Source organism: Dasypus novemcinctus, chromosome 9 (assembly GCF_030445035.2).
Source record: "Dasypus novemcinctus isolate mDasNov1 chromosome 9, mDasNov1.1.hap2, whole genome shotgun sequence".
Lineage (NCBI taxonomy): Eukaryota > Metazoa > Chordata > Mammalia > Cingulata > Dasypodidae > Dasypus > Dasypus novemcinctus.
The window spans coordinates 68639147-68652485 of NC_080681.1; the positions used below are offsets into that span (position 1 = coordinate 68639147).

The window sequence follows — 13339 nt, forward strand, 5'->3', positions numbered from 1 at the left end:
ATACCTTGCACTGGTGTGGCATATGTGTTATAATTGATGGAAGCACTTTTTATAACTGTACTATTAACTATAGTCCATCATTTAATGTAGGGTGCGAAGTTTTTTTGGTGCAATTTCATGTGCTTTTTTAAAATAATTTATTCTATTACCACATATACAACCCCCCTTCCTTTTTTAAAAAAGATTGATTGGTTGATTGATTGATTGATTGATTTCTCCCCCTCCCTCCATTGTCTGCTCTCTGTGTTCATTTGCTGAGTTCTTCTGTGTCTGCTTGTATTCTCATTAGGCGGCTCCGGGAACCAATCCTGGGAACTTCTGGAGTTGGAGAGAGGCAATCATTCTCTTGCGCCACCTCAGCTTCCTAATCTATTAAGTCTCTTATTGTCTCTCCTCTGTCTCTCTCTCTTTTTTTAAAGATTTATTTATTTGTTTATTTCCCTCCCCTTCCCCCTCCCCCCGCTGTTGTCTGCTCTCTGTGTCCATTCGCTGTGTGTTCTTCTGTAACCGCTTCTATCCTTATCAGCGACACCGGGAATCTGTGTTTCTTTTTGTTGCATCATCTTGTGTCAGCTCTCCGTGTATGCGGCGCCATTCCTGGGCAGGCTGCACTTTCTTTCACACTGGGCGGCTCTCCTTACGGGGCGCACTCCTTGCGTGTGGGGCTCCCCTACATGGGGGACACCCCTGCATGGCACAGCACTCCTTGCACGCGTCAGCACTGCGCATGGGCCAGTTCCACACGGGTCAAGGAGGCAGGCCCAGGGTTTGAACCACGGACCTTCCATGTGGTAGGTGGACGCCCTATCCATTGGGCCAAGTCTGCTTCCCTGTGTCTCTTTTTGTTGTGTCATCTTCTGCATCAGTTCTCTGCATGGGCTAGCACTCCTGCATGGGGCAGCACTCTTGTGCAGGGCAGATGGGCCAGCTCTCCACAGGGGCCAGCTTGCCCTCACCAGGAGGCCCTGGGCATCGAACCCTGGACCTCCTATGTGGTAGATGGGAGCCCAAATGCTTGAGCCACATCCACTTCCCACATTCTCCCTTTTAATTATATTTAGTTATATATTCCAGAGCTGTTAATTGCATCCACAATGTTTCACTACCATCCCCACCATCCATTACCAAAATATTTCCATCTTTACAAATAGGATCTCTGAACATTTGTACCATTAACTATTCCCTGTCCCCTTCCCCATTCTTGATAACCTGTATTTGAGATTCTGCCTCTAGGAGTTTACTTATTCTAACTATTTCATATCAGTGAGATGGTACAGTATTTGTCCTTTTGGGTCTGGCTTATTTCACTCAGCATGGTATCTTCAAGTTCCATCCATGCTGTCTCATGTATCAGAACTTCATTCCTTTTTATGGCTGGATAATATTCCATTTTATGTTTATACTAGATTTTATTTATCCATTCATTGGTTGATGGATACATGGGTTGCTTCCATCTTTTGGCAATTGCAAATAATGCTGCTATGAACATAGTAAACAAATACCTGTTTCAATTACTTTTTGGTATATACCTAGAAGTGGGATGGCCTGGCCAAATGGTAATTCTATACTATATATATATTTCTGAGGAACTGCCATTCAATTTCTTTTTTTTTTTTTTTTGGAGGAAATTGATGGTTCCTTCATGAATGTCAATGTATTATTTTAAAATATAGTGTGACCAAATACAGGCCAAATCCTACTATAGTCAATATCAGTTCTAAGACAGCAGTTCTCTTAGCATTCACAATAAACATTTTACTGTAATGAAAAGAGTACCAACACTTGAAAAAGACCATATTACATCGTGTTGAATTGGTGCTGACAGAAGGGAAATTTCCCTTATGAGTTTAGTGTGCCAAAGTGTAGTGTCCAGTGTTCTCCCTTTGATTTTCTCTATGGCTCTCTTCCCATCTCTCTTCCTCTGTATATTTATCTATCTTGTCTACTGTAAATTTCATTGTTTCAAACATGCCAAAATGAGCATAAATGCACTGGCAAGTCTTGGGATAAACTTTATCTGAAGCCATGAAGTATAAGACACATAGTTTGTTTTCTTTAGAAGAAATTGAAGGGGAGTGACTTTTGCAGAAGAAGGAGGCAACACTATTTTAGCCATCTTCTTAAAAATTGCTGTGGTTCTGTAAGGTGGAAGATCTAGTCAGGAACTGGCAAACTTTTATCTGTAAAGGGGCAGATATTAAATATTTATTGCAGGTCATAAATTTCTGTCACAACTACTCTACTCCACTGTTGCAATACAAAAGCACCATAGGCAACATGTAAATGAATGAGTGTGGCTGTGTTCCAATAAAACTTTATTTATAGCCCCCAAATTTGAATTTCATGTAATTTTTATGTGTCACAAAATATTCTTATTCTTCATTTGATTTTTAAAAACCATTTAACAATGTAAAAAGCTATTCATAGCTTATGGGCCATTCCAAAACAGGGGACCGGCTGGATTTAACCTTCAGGCCATAGTTTGCTGACCCCTGATATAGTGAATAACACAATTTTTTTTTTTTTTTTTTGCTTAACAAATATCTGTTAAGTACCTACATTGAGAAAAAATACTTTTAAAGCAGTATGCTAAATATTAAGATATACATTCAACAAACCTTTAACATATGCTTATTACACTCTACTATGTCCCAGGAACAGTGCTAGGAGCTAGGGATGCAGTGAAGAGCAATGTAGATGCTGCCCCTACTCTCCTGGAGTTTTAATTGTCACCAAGCATGAAGAGTGCTATACCAAGGAAGTTGTGATAGCACATAATAGATATAGCCTGCCTTCAAGTTAGCTTTTTTTTTTTTTTAAGATTTTTAAAAAGATTTATTTATTTATCTCTCCTTCCCTGCCCCCCACCCTGCCCCAAGTTGTCTGCTCTCTGTGTCGATTCACTGCATGTTCTTCTGTGTACGCCTGTATTCTTGTCAGCAGCTTCTGGAATCCATGTCTCTTTTTGTTGCGTCATCTTGTTGTATCAGCTCTCCGTGTGTGTGGCACCATTCCTGGGCAGGCTGCATTTTTTTTTGCACTGGGTGGCTCTCCTTATGGGGAGCACTCCTTGCACATGGGGCTCCCCTACACGGGGGACACTCCTGCGTGGCATCGCACTCCTTGTGTGCATCAGCAATGCACATGGGCCAGCTCCACACGGGTCAAGGAGGTCCTGGGTTTGAACCTTGGACCTCCCATGTGGTAGGCGGATGCCCTATCCATTGGGCCAAATCCGCTTCCCTTCAGTTTGTTTTTTATGGTACTTTATACTTGATCTTCCTATTTCTACTCCATCCTCTATACTCCACTATTAGATTATTCTTAAAGTAATCATTAAATCCAAATCTAGGACAAATAGCTGCCCCTCCATGATGGAAAGAGTCCAACTAATCTGTCATCAAGTGGCTGTCTGATCTTCTCAGGGTATCATTTAGGAGGCTACACTTGGGTCTCCACTGCTGCAACACTCAGCAGTGGTGAGTTCCAAATCCAACATGGTTGAAGGAAATCTATAACAATAGCCATCTTTGGCACATGGCCAATTTATTTGTGAGCACATTGAGCAAGCTTTGGCATTCCTAGGAAAGATGCTGACTGGCATCTACAGATCTTTTCCAAATGATTAGTATGAGCTTCCTCTGCCATGGGTGTCCTCTGATGAACATTCACACAGGACACAAATACTCTCTCACATGCTGGGCCCATTCTGTGAGGCCTATTCTTACACAGTTTTCCCATTCATCCTTGTTACCAATCCTACAGTCTGTTTCTTCCAAGTCTTTGACTATTTGGTTAAATCATTCAGTACTACCCTCAAATTGCTATGGATTTGTATTTCTGTTTCCTTCCAGGGAACGGTGACAATCATATGTACTACTTGAGGTTTCGCTCACTGAATTACTCTGCCTAACTGTCCTTCAAGTCTGCCTTTTAGTAAGACAATGATTCTCCAGCACTCTACTCTTAGCCTGTTTTTTTTCTAAAGTCGCTTTTCATAGGTGACTCCCCACAAAGCTATTGGAGTGAGTTGAACAAGAGGTGGCAGTATGCTTTGTAGGTGCATTGGGGGTGTGAGTCACTTGTCCACACAACTCACTGCTGCCTGTTACTCCTACTTAAGTACAATCTCATTTTAATATTTCCATTTGATTTTGGAGTGTTGCCACATATGCCCAATTTTATGAGTTGATGGATTAGTTAATACACAGTTTATGGTGGGCAGCTCGGGTCACACAGTCCCCTGGTGACCCATTATCAAATATTTGGTCTCTAACAACCCAGAGATGTTTCTGTAAAAAAAAGAATGTTTGTGCAAGAGTGGATGGCTTTGCTCCAAACCCTTGGCACGTATGTTCTGAGTCTTCCATTGGGATTGTCTGTCTAGTATCCTCCTCAGTCATATTCACTTTGAGGACCATGAATCTCCTATATTATAAGTTCAAGCAGCTTGCTCTGCATCCTGGACCAGTGGGAGGTTTGTAATTTGCTGTGGGACCTAATCAAAGTTGACAGCCTTAGGTGTTATTTGGTAAAATGGGTCCAGCAGCTTAACCAAATGTCATAGATGTTGTTTCAAAATCCTAAGAGACCTTCTAAACACCTTTGCACTGAGGAGGCAGAGCCCTGTATTTTTGTGAGGTTTATCTCACACCCTTTTATGAACATGCATTTTGTTGAGGTGTCTAGAATAAATGCTGCTTCTTACTTACTGTTTCAGTTTCTTAGGCTGCTCAAGCAAATACCAATGGGTTGGTTTAAACAATGGGAATTTGTTTGCTGATGGTTTTAAGGCTAAAGTCAAGTTCAAATCAAGGCATCATCAAAGTGATGCTTTCTCCCAGAAAACTGTGGTGTTCTGGGGCTGGCTGCCAACTATCTTTGGTCCTTAGCTTATCACATGACAAGGAACATGGCAGCCTCTCCTGGCCTTTACTTCCTGTGGCTTTCTGTCTCCCTATGTATTCATTCTGTTTATAAAGGACTCCCATAATAGGATTAAGACCCATCCTGATTTAGGTGAGCCACAACTTAACTGAAATAACCTCATCAAAATGTCCTACTTAACAGTGGCTTCATGCCTATAGGAATGGATTAAATTTGAGAACATGCTTTTCTGGGGTACATACAACTTCAAACCACCACACGTACTATATCTTAAGACCATGAAATGATCAATGTAGTGAATTACCATCATGTCTGGTGGTATGGTGAGCTAATCAAAGTCCTGTTGACTAAATTTTGACAGAAAGCCAGAGTTGCTGTAACTCTGTATTCCTGCCAGATGAAAGCAAACTCTTTTGGTATTCTTTGCTTATTAGGATATTTATTGAACAAAATATTTATCATTTCGATAGCTGCATACCAAGTGCCAGGCTCTGTGTTGATTTGCTCTAGTAAAGAGACCATATTTGAAAAAGCAATTTCAGTTGAAGTGCTGCCACCTGACTGAATTCAAGAGAATTCATTGTCATGCTCCAAGAACCATATATCTTTTGCAATGGCTATAAAACTGAATTAAATGGGGATATGATAAAAATCACCAGTCCAGCATCTTTTCAATTTTATTTTTAATAGCTTACTGGATTATTCTAAGGTGAACATCTTTGTAACCAACACACAAGCCAAGTAGGACTTTACCAGTCACCCCTGTAGCCCCCACATGTTCTCCAACCCACTCACAGCCCTCTTCATCCATTCAGAAGTAACAACTATACTGACTTTTATGCAGTGATCACTTCTTTACATTTTTTATTTATATTTTTTATTATCTTTCTTTTTTTAAAAAAAGGTACATAGATCACACCCAATGTTATGTTAAAAATAAGAGGTTCCCATATATCCCACTCCCCCCACTCTTCCCACATCAATAACTTCTTTTGTTAGTGTGGTACATTCATTGCATTCTTCCTTACATTTTTAAAGGTTTTATCAACTAAGTATACATCCTCAAATATTATCGTTTAATTATGCCTAATTTTTTGTGTGTTTTAAGTTATTTTTAACCTTTGGTTTTCTCTTCATCCCCCATCCCTGCCCTTTTTTTTTCTTATAATTGATCCCAGCCCAGTTGAACAGTTTCCCAAAGTCTGGATTTTTTATTGCATATTCATGGTGCAGTTCAACGTTTTCTTCTAACCTTTGTATTTAGTTCCTGCAGATTGACAGCTGGATTCAGAGGCTTAACTGGACTCAGGTTCAATCCCTTTGGCAAGTATAGGTAATGTTGTGTTCTTTCATCAGAAGGCACATAGTGTCTGTCTGATTTTCACTCTTTTTATGATGTTAGCAGCTGGTGATACTCAAGGCTGAGGCCCATTTATTCACTGAGGATTTCAAAATTATAATGGTATATCATTTTACTTTCATATATTAGCTGGGATAATTTTATAAAGAGACACTCCCCTTTATCTACTATTTGGTTAATGAGTTTATACAGGATAGGCAAGATGAAGGCTTGATTCATTATTTTAATTTACCTACCTCTCAAGAAAATGAATTGGTTTCCTTTCATCACAAGGTGATCAATAAATTATTTTTTTTACTATTACTATAAAATTATAAATTTAAGTATGTTTGGTGATTTTCCATCTAGTGCAATTTTTATTGAACCTGAAATTGTCCCATCTTTGGCCAATCTCTTCAAGTAGATTTCTGAATCTTTTTCACATGGCCCTAGCTTCTTTGCTATCTGGTATGTCAATATGTTCCAGGCACATCTTGGGCATATCCTGCCCCAGATCTGGAATAAACCATTTCTCCAAAATTCTCTTCTTTCTTTAATGGGAACTAGTATTTCAAAACCACAATATGAGTCCTAGGGATGCTCATTACTACTGGTTTGGTCATGGTTTCTAGTTCATACTGATATTTCTAATTCAAATTCAGGCTACCAGCTTTTTACTTAACCTTTTTTATATTGCATATATAACTCTTTTTTCTCACAAACTGAGAATCCTGGTTCTCAAGGACATAGGGAATGATGGACTATCCATTCATTTGCTTTGTCCTACATTACACATATCATAGTGCGTGCTGTTCCTTTCCCTTCCATTTTCCATTTCATTATATCTACACTGTCAGATTTTTTAAAGATTTATTTCTCTTCCCCCCCCCCCCCCCCCCCCCCGCCCAAGGCATCTGCTCTCTGTGTCCATTCACTGTGTGTTCTTCTGTGACCATTTCTATCCTTATCAGCGGCACCGGGAATCTGTGTTTCTTTTTGTTGTGTCATCTTGCTGTGTCAGCTTTCTGTGCGTGCAGCGCCATTATTGGGCAGGCTGCACTTTCTTTTGCACTGGGTGGCTCTCTTTATGGGGTGCGCTCCTCGAACGTGGGGCTCCCCTAGATGGGGGACACCCCTGCATGGCACGGCACTCCTTGCGTGCATCAGCACTGGCTCCACATGGGTCAAGGAGGCCCGGGGTTTGAACTGTGGACCTCCTATATGGTGGGCGGACGCCCTATTCCATTGGGCCAAGTCTGCTTCCCAACATTGTCAGATTTTGTAGCTATTACATGCTATAGTCTCTCCCCTTTAGCCCTCATTTAATCTTTTTTTTTTAAATTTTTAAAATTGATTTTGTAAAAATATTACATTAAAAAATATATATATGAGGTCCCATTCAACCCCACCACCCCCACCCCACCACTCCCCCCCCAGCAACACTCACTCCCATCATCATGACACATCCATTGCATTTGGTAAGTACATCTCTGGGCATCTCTGCACCTCATGGTCAATGGTCCACATCATGGCCCATACTCTCCCCCATTCCATCCAGTGGGCCCTGTGAGGATTTACAATGTCTGGTGATTGCCCCTGAAGCACCAACCAGGGCAGCTCCAAGTCCCTAAGACACCTCCACATCTCTTCTCTTCCTGCCATTCCCCATACCCATTAGCCACCATGTCCACTTTTCCCACTCCAATGCCACCTTTTCTCTGTGGACATTGGATTGGTTGTGTCCATTGCACCTCTATGTCAAGAGGAGGCTCAGATTCCACATGGATACTGGATGCAATCCTCCCGCTTTCAGTTGTAGGCACTATAGGCTCTATGGTGTGGTGGTTGTCCTTCTTCAACTCCATCTTAGCTGAGTGAGGTGAGTCCAATAAATCGGATTGTAGGTGCTGGAGTCTGTTGAGGCTCAGGACCTGGCTATCATATTGTCAGTCCAGAGATTCAAATCCCCTAAATATATCTTAAACCCCAACACCAACTACAACTCCAGCACAGTAGCATGAAAGTCTTATGAAGAGAGATCCCATCTAAGTCCGGATTCATCACGCATAAACACCAGCTCCAAAGAAGGGCCATCTGACATGGCAGTTAACCTCATCTGCCATGACCATAGCACCCATGGGTCTCGTTAGCCCTCAAAGGAACCAATACCTGGGGGTTGTATCTACTTTATCTGTCTCTTAGACTCTGCTCAGTTGTGCATAATCCTTCTGGCAGCCTCCAGACTCTTTTTTAGAGACTCATAGCCATATAAACTCATTTCTCCTTTCCATTTCCCCCTTACATTAGCTCAAACAGCATTTTAAAGTCATGTTATTTTACCCTCATTTAATCTTAATCAACTAAGTATATATTTAGTACATACTATCTGTCCTTATATCAATTATTCTCCAGTCATTTTTGTTTGTCTGAAGCTCATTCACTAGTACAGTGCTATCCCATAGACCTTTCTGCAATAATGGAAATATTCTATATCTTCACTGTCCAATATGGTAGCTACTAGCTACATGTGGCTATATACATTTTAATGAATTAAAATTAAAATGAAAAATTCAATGCCTTAGTGAAACTAGTCACATATTAAGTGCTAAATAGCCACATGTAGCTAGTGGCCTCCTTGTTGGTCAGTTCAGTTGTAGTAGATTCTTGAGGAAGGACTCTTGGGAATATTCTTTGGGTTCTTGCATTCTGATAACAGTTTGTCTGCACCCTTGATATTCATAAAACTGTTTTTCTGTATATAAAATCTTTGGCTCATATTTTCGTTCTTTAAAGATATTAAATTATGTTATTCCATATTCTTCTGGCATAAAGTGTTGCTGTAAAAAAATCTGATGATTATCTAAATTTTTCCTCATATAAGTCATGTGCACTTTTTGCCTAGATGCCTGAAAGATTTTTTTCATTTTTCTTAAATCTCAGTAATTTTATTAGAATATGCCTTAGTGCATTAGTAGACAATTCATACTGATCAACCACAGGTGATAATTTTATTAATTGAGATGCACCTGCAAGCCATGAAGTACCCAGCATCTCCTTTTACATTGCAAAGAGCTCAGTCCTGTGTTCCAGGTCAAGGACATGACAAAACCAACCCCCAAATGTGATCTTTGAGATCTTTAAGGGCCTATTTCCTGGGACCATTCCTCAGACCAATTTCTGTATCAATCAGTGTCCAGTCAGACTCAAAATTTCTGTCTCAATCAATGGCCAGTCAGACTAGAAGAACACCAATAATTGGAACAGAGAATTTAATATAAAAAATACTTAAACAATTATAAAATAAATTGGGTAACTGAAAGGATAAAAGAACTCTAGGGAATCATGAATGCACAATTGAAGGAGACATAGCTACCACTTTTGGGGCTGAGGAACAAAGGGAAGAGATTGGAATTATTAAAATTTAGAGCTTAGAGTTTGAAACTGAGGCTTCTGAGAAGGAAATACTGCTTGTCCAGTGCTGGTGTCTCTGAGCTTGAAATAGTGCAAGAGACTTTGCAACTGGGGTCCATACCCCAGGGTGCTGGTGTTTCTGAGGGGTGTGTAATGAGGTTTGTTCTAAAAGTATCAGAAAAAAACCTGAAAATTGGATTCAGCTGCTACTACAGGAGGAAACAACTTCTGCTAGGATGGAGAATTGTTGCTGAAGAGATGCTTACAGGAACAGCAAAGAGACAGGGAACCCACAGGAGCAGAGAGGAAGAAGCAAGTTCGTTCTTCCTCCTGCAGCCATATAGTCTCTTCCTACATGCACTGTTGGCAGAGTATATCATAGAACGAGCAAGCAAATCAGAAATGTGGTTTGCAGAGGTACAGCTCCAGAATCATAGAGCCCAGTATAGAAGGGTGGATTTGGAGCTGAGAGATATCATAATAAATAGCATAGTCATTTTAGGTATCTTTTCTCAAATATTCAGGTGCTTTTTTTAATATGTAATTTCAATTTCAATTTTTATTAAATTAATACAATTTAATATATTATTTTTTATTTCAGGAAAGATTCTAGTATTTGATCTGGTTTCCTACTTTGGTTTTCTTCAGAGACTCCTATTATCCATATGTTAGATTTTCTTTAGTAAATAACTATAGAAATGATCCCTGAAAGTATAGTCTTACGTCGGATTTTCTTTACCCGTCTTCAATATTTGTCACTTTTCTCTTGACTTTTTTATTCTCTCCCTCATGTCTTTTTTAAAATTAATTTATTGAGATACAATTCACATACTGCCAAATTCACCCATTTAAAGTGTACATTGTTTTTAGTATATTAACAGGTGTGTAAAACCATCATCACAGTAATTTTTTTTTTAAGATTTATTTATTTATTTATGTCTCTCCAATTCCCCCCAGTTGTCTGTTCTCTGTGTCTATTTGCTGGGTCTTCTTTTGTCCACTTTTGTTGTTGTCAGCTGCACAGAAATCTGTGTTTCTTTTTGTTGCGTCATCTTGTTGTGTCAGCTCTCCGTGTGGGTGGCGCCATTCTTAGGCAGGCTGCACTTTCTTTGGCGCTGGGCGGCTCTCCTTACAGGGAACAATCCTTGCTCGCATCAGCACTACACATGGGCCAGCTCCACACAGGTCAAGGAGGCCCGGGGTTTGAACCATGGACCTCCCATGTGGTAGACGGAATCCCTAACCACTGGGCAAAGTCCACCGCCCATCACAGTAAATTTTAAAACGTTCTCATCACCCCAATAAAAACGCAAACCCATACTTTTTAGCTAGCACTCCTTTATCCACTACCTAATACTCCCATCCCAACCCTAGATTAGTAATGACTAATCTATTTTCTGTCTCTATTGATATCCCTATTCTGGCATTTCATATGAATGGAATCATATACAACATGGTTTTTTGTGTCTGACTTCTTTCACTTAGAATATTTTCAAGATTCATCCATGTTGTAGCATGTATCAGGACTTCATTCCTTTTATGGCTAAATAATATTCCATTGTATGGATTTACATATTTTGTTTATCCATTTGTCAGTTAATAGGCATTTGGTTTGTTTCCACCTTTTCACTATTATAGCAACTAATAATGTTGCTATAAAAATTCATGAACAGAGAAGCGGACTTGGCTCAGTGGATAGGGTGTCTGTCTACATGGGAGGTCCATGGTTCAAACCCTGGGCCTCCTTGACCCATGTGGAGCTGGCCCACGCGCAGTGCTGATACGTGCTGGGAGTGCAGTGCCACGCAGGGGTGTCCTCTGCGTAGGGGAGCTCCAAATGCAAGGAGTGCGCCCTGTAAGGAGAGCACCCCATAAGGAGAGCCGCCCAGCGTGAAAGAAAGTTCAGCCTGCCCAGGAATGGTGCTACACACACGGGGAGCTGACACAACAAGATGACACAACAAAAAGAAACACAGATCCCCATGCTGCTGATAACAACAGAAGCGGACAAAGAAGAACACGCAGCAAATGTACACAGAGAGCAGTCAACTGGGGGAGGGGGGTTGGTGGAGGAAGGGGAGAGAAATTAAATATTTATATATAAATTCATGAACAAGTTTTTGTGTGGACATATGTTTTTGTTTCTCTTAGGTATATTACCTCAGTGTGGAATTGCTGGATCACATAACTCCATGCTTAATTGTTTGAAGAACTATCTGACTGTTTTCCACAGTGACTGAACCATTTTACATTCCTACCAACAGAGTGAGAGGATTCTGATTTCTCTACGTACTCACAAACTCTTGTCCCTCATTTCTTTTCTACTTAAATTTTTTTTCATTTAACTTACATTTTTCTTTAGGTATTACTGTGGTTATTTGATCTTATTTTTCTCATACTTTAATGTTTATTTTAAAAATGTTTTTCCTATTATTGATAATTCTTTCTTAAATGCTGTAACATCAATTCTGAGTTTATCTAATTCTGATTTATATTTTTTCCTTATCTTTTTATCATTTTCTTAAACTATTTTAACTTTTTTTGAAATAGTATGTTGAATTTTTAATTTGTTTTTCACCATATCTTTCAGTTGTGCTTTCATTGTCTTCAGGGATATTATTCTGTTGCCTATTTTCTGTTGTTTTTAAAAAATCATAACTTGTGTGGGATTTGATCTTGATACTTGGTTACTCATTTTAATGTAAATTTAGTTTTCCTGAACTTCTACAATAAGGCTTATCTCAGATTTTCTAATTTCACAAATCTACCTCTTCTGTTGTTTTCATATGGTGTTAAAAGAGAAGTGGCTGTGGCTCAAGGAATTGTGCTCCTGTTTACCATCTGGAGGACCGGGGTTTGATTCCAAGGACCTCCTGGTAAAAAAAAAAAAGAAAAAAAAGACATCCCAGACCTGCATGGAGAGGCACAAGGCCCTCGTGCAGCAACACCTACTCTTCAGTTCATTGGAATAACTCAGGACAACTAACAAGGAGGTGAGGATGGACAACCACCACACCAAGGAACCGAGAGAGTCTACAACTGCAAGCAAGAAAGTCCCATCCATCAGCCTTATGGGGTCAAAGTCCCCCTCACTTAGAGGTGGAGTGAGCATCACCATCCCAGAATCCTCAGAACTGGGGAATAAAATATGGACTAGAGTGGACTTACTGGTATTCTACTATAGACTTATTGTATTTTTAGCAATGGAAGAAATTATATCATTGATGTAGAGACAGTGGCCACTGGAGGTGCTGAAGTCAGGGAGAGGGAAAAAGAGGTATAATATGGGGGCATTTTCAGGACTTGGAATTGTCCTAAAAGACACTGCAATGACAGATTCAGGCCATTATATATCCTGCCATTGAGTGGGAGTGTGTAAACTACAATGTAAACTATAATCCATGCTTAGGGGCAATGCTCCAAAATGTGTTCTTCAATTGCAATGAATGTACCACAATAAAGAAAGAAGTTGTTAATGTGGGGAAGGTTGGAAGGTGTGGGGAGTGGGGCATATGGGAATTCCTTATATTTTTTACGTAACATTTTATGTAATCCAAGTATCTTTCAAAAATAAATAAAAAACATAGACCCCCTGAGTGGCATGGAGAGCCACAACAAAAAGACAATGATGCAACCAGATAGGGAAAAAATATATATATATATATATATACATATATACATATATATATATATATACACACA

General features: G+C 39.7%; 1 pseudogene; it reads right to left on the reverse strand.

The window, feature by feature from the left end:
• Positions 1–10265: 10265 nt before the first annotated feature.
• On the reverse strand, positions 10266–10358 carry LOC111760147 (small nucleolar RNA U3; annotated as a pseudogene).
• Positions 10359–13339: the final 2981 nt, after the last annotated feature.